Below are 12276 nucleotides of genomic sequence, written 5' to 3' on the forward strand. Positions count from 1 at the left end.
TCAAGAACTACAAGTATGATTTTAATCAACACATGATCTTGCAATCTTTTGAGAAAGTGTATGTAGAACATAACTAGTAAGTTAAGTTCTTGTGTGTTCTTGAAGATACAAGATAAAAGAAGAATAACTAGGTAGTTTGATTCTTGAAAACAAGTAAGTAAAGAAAGATAACAACTAGTAAGTAGGTAACAATAATCAAGTAAACAACTACAACTAACAAAAGATTATAACAATCAAAGAATGATGATGATTAAAGGGTGTATATATTTTGGTTTTTGGCCAAGAAAGAAGAGAGAAAATATGTTCATGTTACTTACAATCTTGAGAGAAAAGTGAGATGAGAGAAAAGTGCAAGTAAGTGTGTGTTTTTTGGAATGAATGAGGTATGAGTGAATGCTAGCACATAAGTTAACAAAATTGAAACAAAAAAAGCTCCCCTTGGCCTACCAAAACCGTTGGTTTGAATGAGCATGGGGGGAAGGGGATTGTCCACAAGATTAAGCATGTTAAAGCCTTAAAAAGTTGGATACTAAGGGTGTTTACATGGGAGGAACAAGTAACTAGATTCCAATAAGTCTTAAACTAATTAGTTAAGTTTAAATGATGATACTTACAAGTGAAAGACATGGGCTAAATAGTCCAACTAAGAAGTAGGGTGGGCTTATAAGCCCAAATTCAAGAGTCCATTTACATTAATCAAGCCCAAGTTCAAGTAATTAACAAGTAAGTCCAATAAAAGCCCAAGTGATTAACTAATAACCATAGTTAATCAAAATGATTAATAAAACTTAATCATGAATGCAAATAATATCTAAAAATATTATTCGTGAAAGTTCGTGTGTCACAAAGATGTGTCGGGCATCCAAAAGTCACGTATGGTTAATCATGGCATCATGTAAATGTAATAACATACATTCGTTAAATCTCAAGTATTAATAATAATTATTATTAATTAAACATTGGGAAAACCAGGGTCGTTACATTACCCACCTATTAAAGAAAATTTCGTCCCGAAATTTTAAGGAGTGACCAACAATGGTACCGCATTTAAATAAGAAGGAGCGTATCAAAGTTCCGTGAGACTCGTGGCTCAGAAGTGAGTTATTTACCTTGAAAGGTACTTCGACGTATGAAAGTAAGAATAGGTATATGCCATTAATTAAGTCTCTTGTCCTAAGAGATCAACAAATTGATTTCGTTTTTGATTAATAGGAGTATGTCATCTGAATGTATATCCACGAAAGGAAAGATGGTGTGTTTAGCCTTACAGGCACCTTCAGTAAGCTGGATGCGTGAAATGCATCCTGAATATTTCTAAGCTCATCTAAAACATCGAGCGCTTATGTCGTAATACAAAGCTGACAGGTAGAATGAAAACATGACCATGCGATTTGATGTCTGGATAGTGTTAGCCACAGATTTTACTAACCCCTTGATTTCGGAAGGAGACCATAGGCATAAGGAACTCGATATTTAAGAACGTTTCATTTGAATAAGTGAATTGAAATTTATCTAAAAGTGATCAATCGGACTGGCAAGCCATAATTATTCATAGTGTCTTCAAAACGGTCTGAACGAACAATGTGGGATATCACCTAGTTTACCATACTGCAGGTGACCCTATCCTTGGATGAAATGAAAACACAGTTCCGCAATGTAACTTCATCCTTTCAGTTACATGTTGAAGTTAGGGTTAACGTTAACTAGAGCAACATACAGTTGCAAGCAATGAAGGAAGAAATATATAGAGTATCCACCTGAGTGTTGTAGATGTTTTAAGCAGTCTCTTCCCAAAAGGGATAACGAGATTCATAGGTTCTCAAAGTATCTTATATTACATTTCCAAAAGAAAGTCGCACGAAAGGCGTGAGAGTGAACTCTTCGAGTGGTTCGTTCTGAGTTTATCTGTGTACTTAAGGGGACGAGCGGATGAGAAGATACGTGAACTCTTGGTCCTAAAGAATGGTTTATTCCAAGTGAAAAGAATCTCCAAAATGGTTCTTGTATCTCAACATACTGATTCATAGATATGATGTTTACGAGGGTGTTGCGTTTAGCCGTGAAATTTTGAGAGTAGGAACTCACCTAGTGCCTGTCCTACGATGGGGTGACTACTGAGTGTACCCTGAAAAACTGATTTATCGGCCCGCGTTTTTATCATGTCTAACTTTAAAAAGAACATTTTATGGGTGCAGAGATTTTTTTTTTCTAACAAATTTTATAAAACCGCCATCCAAAGTGGCTCAAGAGTTTTTTTTTTTTTTTTTTTTTAACAAAGATCTTAATAGTAAGTTTCATCTCTAACAGAGGGCGAGAAAAAGTGTGATCCATACGTGGTGTAGTCTAATACGAAAACCTTTTATAAAATCAACTAAGGGAGTGTTGAAAATCAAACCTTTGAACGCTTGTTGTGACAACGTAAACGGAATGAAGTTCCTAGTAAATTTAGAAGTAGGTACAACGTGTACCATTTTGCTCAAAACTATTTGACTTAAGTTGAATAACTCGGTAAAGGAGCGGTTTTTAAATAATTTGAAGATATAACTTAGTATCAAAACAAGTAAGTATAGATTTATACATATATGATTTTATAAATCGTTTAAGTGACCGAAAAGTTTTTTTTTTTTTTAGTACTTTCATTGTCTGTAAATCTTGTGAGGACTGCACAAATAAACAACGTGTAAAAAAAATTTTGATAAACATAGTTTTTCGTATTTCTTCGTATTTCAAAGGTTACGAGTTGAAAAAGATTGAGTGCAAAAGCTTGAAATCCTTGGGTGACCAGTTACTAGGTAATGAAAACTAATGACATAAATGCAGTTTTGGTAATTATTAGGACACAAGTCTTTGGGCCAAAAATATTTACGTGTGAAGCCGTTGCTAAAAGTGGGGTACGAAGGATAAAGCATGAGGATGAGAAGTTAATTGCTTCTTGAATTTGCAAAGTGCCAAACAGGTTATGACTAGTATTAAAGTCGGAATAATGATGGTATTAATACCACTAAATGAGGATCCCTTGAAATAAGTCAGGATTTAGAGTTATGTAAGAAAGAGCATTGTTCCAACAGGCGTGGCAAATAAGGTTCTTGGGGTAACGCAATAATTTTTAAATGGTTTAAGTGTCAGTGGATGCCCAAAGGCTCTGAATGACGTGGCAGAAGTGTCTTCAACACATGAATCTCTCGACTTCGACGGTTGTAAAGTCTTCACGATGACTTGGGTACGAATGAGCAACGGAGAATTTTATATAGCAAGCAACGAAAAATTTTATAGAAATTGTTTAAGGTGACAATGTATGGAAAGAAACGAAGTTTTAGTAAACTAGGGTTATGTACAACCCGTACCATTCAAAGTAAAATATATTTTGAACAAAAGATTTGATTTGTAAGAGTGAAAGTAAAATTTTTTTTACAGGTATTTGTCAAAGATAAGTAATCATTTACTTTATTTTATATAACGTATATGATTTCAAAATTTGCGCGAATGGCGAACAAAATATATTTATTTTTATAAATCTTTGAGAGGATAGCACAGTAAAATAATGTGTGTGAGATTTTGGCAAACAAAATTTTCATATTTCGGAGGTTACAAGTTGGAAAAGATTGATGAGAATCGAGTAAAAGGCTTTTGAAAATTTCGAGTGATATTTGAGGTAACAAAAACCATTGAATTTATATGTGATTGACGACTATTAGTAGGGCATAAGTCCTTTGACCAAAAATGCTTAAGTGTGAAGTTGTTGCTTATAAGTGAGATACGAATGGGAGAGTATGAGGATGAGAATGAACCACCCATTGATTTTTGGAAAATTTCGAACTGTTATGACTATTATCGAAGTAAAAAGGATGGTGGTGTGGTTATCATCGAATAAGAAATTCCTCGTAATAAGTTAGGATTTAGAGTTGCGTAAGAATGAGTATCAAATGAGATTCTTGGGTAATCCTCAATATAGAATTTGAATTGCTGAAGTGACGGGATACAATTTCCTTTAAGTATCGTTGTGCAAGTTTGTCCATTGTATCGGTTTCTTTCATGGCTAGAAAGTGAGCAGTTTTGGCGAGATGGTCAATAATAACCCAGATGATGTCCTAACCGCATACCGTCTCTGGTAGTTAATGGTGAATTTCTTCCCATTTCCATTGTGGGATTTCGGGTTATTGTCATGTAACTAATAAGATTCAGTTTTCGGGCTACATTTCTCCCCATAATAGTTTCACCATTCTTGTGAGGTATACAAATAAATTTTTCCCATTATAAATAAATTCCGCTTTCATCCTTGAAAGTCAGTTCGTTCCAACTATTTCATCAAAGCTTCCTAGCTCGATGAGTATTAGGTTAATCTTAAAGTTCATCCCAAATCAAATCTTACTGTACTACTGTGAAAAATTCTATCTCTTCTCAAATAGCATATGCCTGTACGTAGGTAACTAATCCTTTTCAACTACTACATTAAAACTCTCAAGTTTGGTTAATATGAGGTCATCTTCCAAATGACCCACCTGTTAATCTTAAAGTACTACTTTAAATTATTCCTCTATCTTCCTCAGTTTACCATTTGCTTGTGTCCTATAGAATACTTAATTTCCATGGTTGTGGATGGTTTATTATTCATGATAATGCTAAGGTTCTTAGATGTAAGGTTTCTATCATTCTAGTATTAAACAACTCCAAAACAATAAAACGTTGTGCCGAAACGTACCCTAACAAGAATCAGGATCCATGCAAGTTTCCATAATGATTTCTTTACCGCAGGTAAGTTTAAAGTTTTTCCTATATGAGAACTTTCTCCTTAAATGTCCAGGGTGTCGATATTTATAACAAATTTTCGGGTTATCAATTCTGCAATCAAAGCCCTCCTTGTATAGTATCTGGGCTACGTGGTTGTTCCTTCCCTACCTTTAACAGACTATAATGCGTATGCTTAAATGATCCTTGCCAAAATTTTCCCTGGATCGCCCCATATTCCTCATGTAGTAACATTGGAACTTCTGCATGATTTACTTCAATATAATCATGTTGGCCTGGCGTCATTATATTGTAATAAATCGTACGTTCATTCCAATATCATTTCATATGGTCAATGTAACGTGATCATTTCCGATTATACACAATTTCATCTAACGGTGCTTTATCTATGCCATCTCAAACGGAATCGACATAACTGATCTCACAGTTTTTCGATGTGGGTGCGTAGGTTCCGTGGACCATGTATTAATGCCTAGGTGTCCCGAAGTTCCTTCAAGGGTTTGGATTCAGGTAACGTCGTTAGGTTTCTTCTAGATATTCATTTCGGGTCTCGCATTGGGTTGTACGTGTAGCAAGTAGTGATACGATATGCCTCGAGGCGACTCGCAAGTCTTTGGGTATGGCTGAGCATCGGTAGAAGACACTATGACCTCATTAAAGGGAATGCCTTCCCGATTTCTCCAATGTCTAGGAGTGGTAGGGACCTAAGTGCAGAAGTGTCGTTACATCGTCGAGTAGTGGTGAAGAATGAAAGAGATAAGTGATGGTCATGAAGCGTACAGGGTATGTGTTAACTGAACAATCTTCTAGATTGCGTGAAGTAATGTTTCGATCTCTGGAACGGTGGGATAGTAGTAATAGATGGATTACGCTACTGGTTCTTAGGGTTAGACGAGTGGGAAGGTAGTTCAGGAAAACATCTGAACCGGGAAGGATAAGTTCTCCAAGGCGGTATAGCGGATAGTAGACAGATAGTAAGAGCGTAATCAGGCATAACAACTACAGCAGCCTAGATCATTTACAGCAGCACATGGCATGGCAATAGCAACAGTATCATACCGAAGTAACATACTAGGAGCAGATAGTAGCACGCAGTAGCGAGAATAAGCAAATGCATACATCGGGTTTACATAGCAGTAAAAGGAAACGGTAGCATGCAATCAAAAGTAGATAATAGCATGCAGTAGCGAAAGTAAGTAATAGCATACAACATATAGCAGTAAGAGTAGGCAGCAGCATGCAGTAAGTTCAGCGGAAACAAGTAAACTAGCAAGTTGTAGATTAGTCCTATTAGTGAATCCTAATCGGGTCGGTCTTAGACTCACTAATGCAACCTAATTCCCTACAACCAATGCTCTGATACCAAATGTGACGCCCCGTACTAAATCATCATGTACGGACCATCAACAACAGGATCATTACGAGGTTAAGTACTATATGCGATTTCAAAAAGAGTTTGCATTCATAAATAAAGGTGACGTCATAACTAACGTCAAAAGTTTTACATCCCAAAAGTATGCTTCACTAAGCAAATAAATAAGTGTAGGTGACCCCAAGTGGTCGTTACAATCATAGCTCAACAGTAATAATGTTTGAATGCAAGATAAAGTAGTTAATGCGGTGACAACTCTAAGCAGCGGGTGTCTACAGCAGAACTAGTACACAGCAGAAGCTAGCAACCTCAAGCACCTGAGAAATACATGCTTAAAACATCAACACGAATGTTGGTGAGCTATAGTTTAAGTATAACAGTAATGTAAGTAGGTCACGAGATTTCAGTGCTACAACGAGCGTTTCAAAACAGTAATCCAAATCAGTATGTTTAAGTATATGCTCAACCGTGGGCACTCGGTAACTAACTTAACGTTTAAATAATAATACCCCCTGAAAGTACACTTGGCGAGTGCTTATGTTTACGAAGTATTAAACACTCGTTGACTGCTAGCGCGACTAGCCCGAGTGGGGTTGTCAAACCCTATGGATCCATATCTAAGATTCGCGTTCACCGGTTCATAAACCAATGATTAAACGTTACCGAGCTAAAGGGAATCTTTCTGCCGTTATATAACCCACACATATATAAAGTTTAAGTACTCGTGCCTAGTATGTAAAACATAAAATCCGCATGTATTCTCAGTTCCCAAAATAAGTTAAAGTAAAAAGGGAATGCTATAACTCACAATGATAAGTAGCGGTTAAGTTGAGTCGGGAAAGGTGTGCAAGTAATTGGTCCGAAGTCCTCAACCTAAGTCAAATAGTACTAATTCAGTAAGTCGTCTCAAAAGGTTTATATGTATGTAATTAAGGTCATAAAGGTCATCATCAATCATCATCAAACAAAAGGTACAAAGTAAGTTTCGTTTATAAAAGAAGTTTAAAACGAAGGCTGACATCGGTCAGTCTCCACGGTCTCTACACAAACCGAACAGAGGTGAGACCAGTGGCCATGGCTCCGTATATGAGTCCTCTAGTTGTGGTAAAATTTCCAGAAGCAAACTCGTCTTAGTTTGACCGTGGCGACGGTCGAAGTGCGAGTAGGTCAGAAATTTCAGCACAACGTTAAAAGGACATAGTGACGATCGGAGGGCCATAAATCCTAAACCGTAACTCGGATGAAGACGAGTCTTAAACGAAAAATTATCTACTCAAAACGAGCTATTTGAAAATCATAATCTCAACAGCCCAGGTCTACTGGTCTGTTACATAAACAACAAAACATTAGGTACGAGACAGAAAGCAGAAAAATAATGGGTTCCGGTGGGTTTGGTGCTTGATGTTCATCATGGTTCTCATCCTTGATGCCTATAGCTTCAAGTGTACAACTCATTGATGTGTTTACATCATCTTTACCAAGTTTTGACCATCATAACCCAAGTGCAAGTCTAAGACATGAAGCACAACTCACTTAAGAGTTGTATGTAGTTTGATGAACCAAAGTTACACCAAGGTCTTAGTTCTTAACACATACATGAAGTATAGAAGTAATATTGAACTATAAACTTGAAAATAACTAACTAATCAAGATCATAAGTAGTAGAACATAGTTCTTAGTTTGATCTTGAAGATCCAAGACTCAAAAGTCTTGATCTAAAGTTATTAAGTTTAAATCTTAAGTAATAACACTTGTATCTTTACTTTAATGAAACCATAAGCTACAAAACTTAGATTATCATCTTGTAAAGAGTATGTAAGCCTTAAAGCTCTTGTTCATGACAAAATAAGAAGACCATAAGTTATATAAACTTAGATCTTACACAAGTATTGAAGTTATAACTAGTAAGTTAAACTTCTATGTTCTTGAAAACTTATAAAGTTAACTTTTGTTTCAAGAAGGTATGAGATCAAGACCAACTTGTGGTACTTGACCAACAACAACAACAAACATGAAATTAAAGTGTATAAAATGAAGTAATGAACTAAATGAACAAGTTACTAAGTCATGATTGTTCATACTCTTAAAGATTTAACCAAAGTTTGATCTTTAAGTAAAGTAAACTTTAAGTTTACTTCAAGAACTACAAGTATGGTTTTAATCAACACATGATCTTGCAATCTTTTGAGAAAGTGTATGTAGAACATAACTAGTAAGTTAAGTTCTTGTGTGTTCTTGAAGATACAAGATAAAAGAAGAATAACTAGGTAGTTTGATTCTTGAAAACAAGTAAGTAAAGAAAGATAACAACTAGTAAGTAAGTAACAATAATCAAGTAAACAACTACAACTAACAAAAGATTATAACAATCAAAGAATGATGATGATTAAAGGGTGTATATATTTTGGTTTTTGGCCAAGAAAGAAGAGAGAAAATATGTTCATGTTACTTACAATCTTGAGAGAAAAGTGAGATGAGAGAAAAGTGCAAGTAAGTGTGTGTTTTTTGGAATGAATGAGGTATGAGTGAATGCTAGCACATAAGTTAACAAAAATGAAACAAAAAAAGCTCCCCTTGGCCTACCAAAACCGTTGGTTTGAATGAGCATGGGGGGAAGGGGATTGTCCACAAGATTAAGCATGTTAAAGCCTTAAAAAGTTGGATACTAAGGGTGTTTACATGGGAGGAACAAGTAACTAGATTCCAATAAGTCTTAAACTAATTAGTTAAGTTTAAATGATGATACTTACAAGTGAAAGACATGGGCTAAATAGTCCAACTAAGAAGTAGGGTGGGCTTATAAGCCCAAATTTAAGAGTCCATTTACATTAATCAAGCCCAAGTTCAAGTAATTAACAAGTAAGTCCAATAAAAGCCCAAGTGATTAACTAATAACCATAGTTAATCAAAATGATTAATAAAACTTAATCATGAATGCAAATAATATCTAAAAATATTATTCGTGAAAGTTCGTGTGTCACAAAGACGTGTCGGGCATCCAAAAGTCACGTAAGGTTAATCATGGCATCATGTAAATGTAATAACATACATTCGTTAAATCTCAAGTATTAATAATAATTATTATTAATTAAACATTGGGAAAACCAGGGTCGTTACAACATACATATATATACATAAAATGGACACGCCACACCAATAATAAAATAGCACATACCGGAGCATCCAAGCATAAAGGCTAGCAAAACTAAGCATACCGTACGATTGCTATACAACAAGCTAGTAATATCAACAATGTAAGTACACCAACAACGATATGTACAACACCATCAAGCTACACCCAGAGGGTTAGCTACATCACAACAATACGACTTTTTATATATATATATATATATATATATATATATATATATATATATATATATATATATATATATATATATATATATATATATATATATATATATATAAAATAAAGCTTAAGCCGCCCAAGGTTAACCATTTAACCCAATACCGAAAACAACTACCAAATACCAAAATGAAGATTGGCTGAACTACACGAGCCTTAGTAAATCCGCATCCATACGAGACTACTATCTTCAATACCACGACACATCTAGGTTGGTCGAACTACACGAGCCTTAGTAAATCCCCATCCAGACGAGACTACTACCTCAATAAGATGACCGAACTTCTCGCGTCATCGTGAATCCGCATCCACACGTGATTCACTTCCCAAATCAAAACCCACGGTCCCGGGATTATACAAATCCACATCATCGGGGTTATCCAATCACAACTCAATATTAACCCTTTGCCATTGGGGTTATATAATCCACATCACAAGCGCATGTGATAACGTACACACAAAGTGTGCACCTCGCCAAAGGTGGTCAACCAAAATGCACAACCGTGCCAATTGGACCTATTACACAAGTCCATAAAATCCACCTATATGTGAAGTGAGCTCTATAACCTAGAACCACTTCACCCGACCCACACCCATCCTACACATACATATGCACATAGGATATTAACACTCACCTTGTCGTCTTGAAGAATGCAACCAAACAAATCCGCAATACATCAATGGAAAGTACATATTCCATTATCACAATACAAACAACACAATTAGGGTGGACTTACAAACCAACCCAATTGATACTTAGTGCAATTTTGACCCAATTGCACTTCCAAGCACAAACTGCGCCCAAACTAACCAATAATCACTAACACAAGTGAAAATGGTCCTAATATGCCAATTAAACCCGAACACAAGTGTTAAACACTTATCTTCCCTAAATTGACATACAAACCCTAATTTTGACCCATTTCAAAATTAATCAACCAAATACCCCCAAATGGGGTCCAACACTTCCAAAATCACTAACACTAGTGATTATACTCAATTTCAAATCCTAAATCATGGCCAAGTCAGTTTCTAACCCAAACCCCGCCAACAACAACAATAAACCCGATTACTAGCATCACTAAACTCACTTCATGAGTTTAAATGGGTTTCTCAACATTTTAAGTTCAAATCCTAACTTTGAATCATCAACTCAAACAATGAAATTCGGAGTTAGAACTTACCAATACAACCACAACCTAGCCAAGAACGAGATGAACAACTTTAAAACTCGAGTTTTGGTGAGAATCCGATTCCTTCTTCTCCAAATCAAGCTCTCTCTCTCTCTCTAAACTCTTTCTCTCTCTAGATATGGATGAGAGTGTTTGTGTGGGTGAATGAGATTCACAAATGGCCAATGGATCAGCTTTGAAGGCTCCAAACTGACACCCAAGTGAATTGACCAAAATGCCCTTTTTAAAACAAGTTACACAGCTGGCCCGTCAGTACATTTAGACGGCGTCCCAAATATTGGGCGGCGTCCCACTCTTCTTTACTGGACGGTGTCCCCCAAATTGGACGGCGTCCCATATAGCTGAAAAAGGAAACAGGGTCTTACATCACTACCCTTAGCTATCGGAACCCGCAAATCATACTCGTCGGGCTTCATCGGTGGATCGTATGCTAAACCACTTCGCGTGGTGATAGCATTAACGTGCCCATTCTTCGAGTTATTATATGTTTTACTCGGTAACTACCCCGGTTTCCTCTCATACTCTGATTAGCAAGCTGACCAATTTATTTCTCTAAATTCTGAATAACGGCTTGTTGATTTTGAAACATTTGATCATTCTTCTCATTGTTTTGGGTAACAGTAGTAACAAACTGAGTTTGAGATACCACAAGATTTTCTATCATAGCTTCAAGGTTAGACTTTTTCTCTTCAGCTTGGGGCTTTTGAAAGTACCCAGGAGCTTGCTGTTAAAATCCTCCACTAGATCCCGGCTGGAACCGCGAACCCTGATTACCTTGAGGATTATAAGGATTATTGAATTTTTTGTTAAACTGGGCTCGTCCTTGAAACTGATTGTTATTCTGTTGACTAGTAAAAGCAATCTCTTCTTTCTGATTCATAGTGAACCCCGCATCACAATCTTTACCCAAATGAAAACCACCACAAAATTCACATCCAACCATCATCATGTGGATGTCTTTGTCCACCTTTTCTAAGTGTCTTCCACCTTTTCTAAGTACCGGCGACTGCAACTGAAGAAGAAGAATGACCCAAATCATTATCCTCATGCCACTCATGAGAATACTCTGCTTGCTTCTCAATTATCGCATACGCCTCTTCTTCGGTTTTGTTCATGAGACTACCTCCTGCTACTTGATCAATAGTAATACGAGTACTGATGACACATCCCTTATAAAAGGTTTGTACCTTAGCAAAAGTATCTAACTCGTGTTGAGGACAAGATCGCAACAACCGGCTAAAGCAATTCCAAGCATCATAAAGAGTCTCGTTAGGCTTTTGACGAAACTGAGAAATCTCTTGCTGAAGTCGAGTAGCTTTGGATGCAGGAAAGTATTTGCTCAAGAATTTTTCCATCAAAGTATTCCAATCCTCGATCGTACCTTCAGGTAAACTGTCTAACCAAACTATAGCTTCCCCCTTCAAAGACCATGGGAAAAGCTTCAAATAAATGACATGATCATGGACATTAATGAACTTGAAAAACCCATAAATTTGTAGAAAAATACGAATATGCTTGTTAGCATCCTCTTGTGGTTCCCCTCTAAACTAACATTTCGTCGCAATCATACTGAGAATTGGGCCTTTAATCTCAAAATC

General features: G+C 36.3%; 1 non-coding gene across 1 annotated transcript; it reads left to right on the forward strand.

Moving 5' to 3' along the window:
* Positions 1–11881: 11881 nt before the first annotated feature.
* Positions 11882–11987, forward strand: LOC139856631 (small nucleolar RNA R71). The gene has a single exon (XR_011762100.1). It is a non-coding gene; the product is annotated as a small nucleolar RNA R71 (small nucleolar RNA).
* Positions 11988–12276: the final 289 nt, after the last annotated feature.

Source organism: Rutidosis leptorrhynchoides, chromosome 6 (assembly GCF_046630445.1).
Source record: "Rutidosis leptorrhynchoides isolate AG116_Rl617_1_P2 chromosome 6, CSIRO_AGI_Rlap_v1, whole genome shotgun sequence".
Lineage (NCBI taxonomy): Eukaryota > Viridiplantae > Streptophyta > Magnoliopsida > Asterales > Asteraceae > Rutidosis > Rutidosis leptorrhynchoides.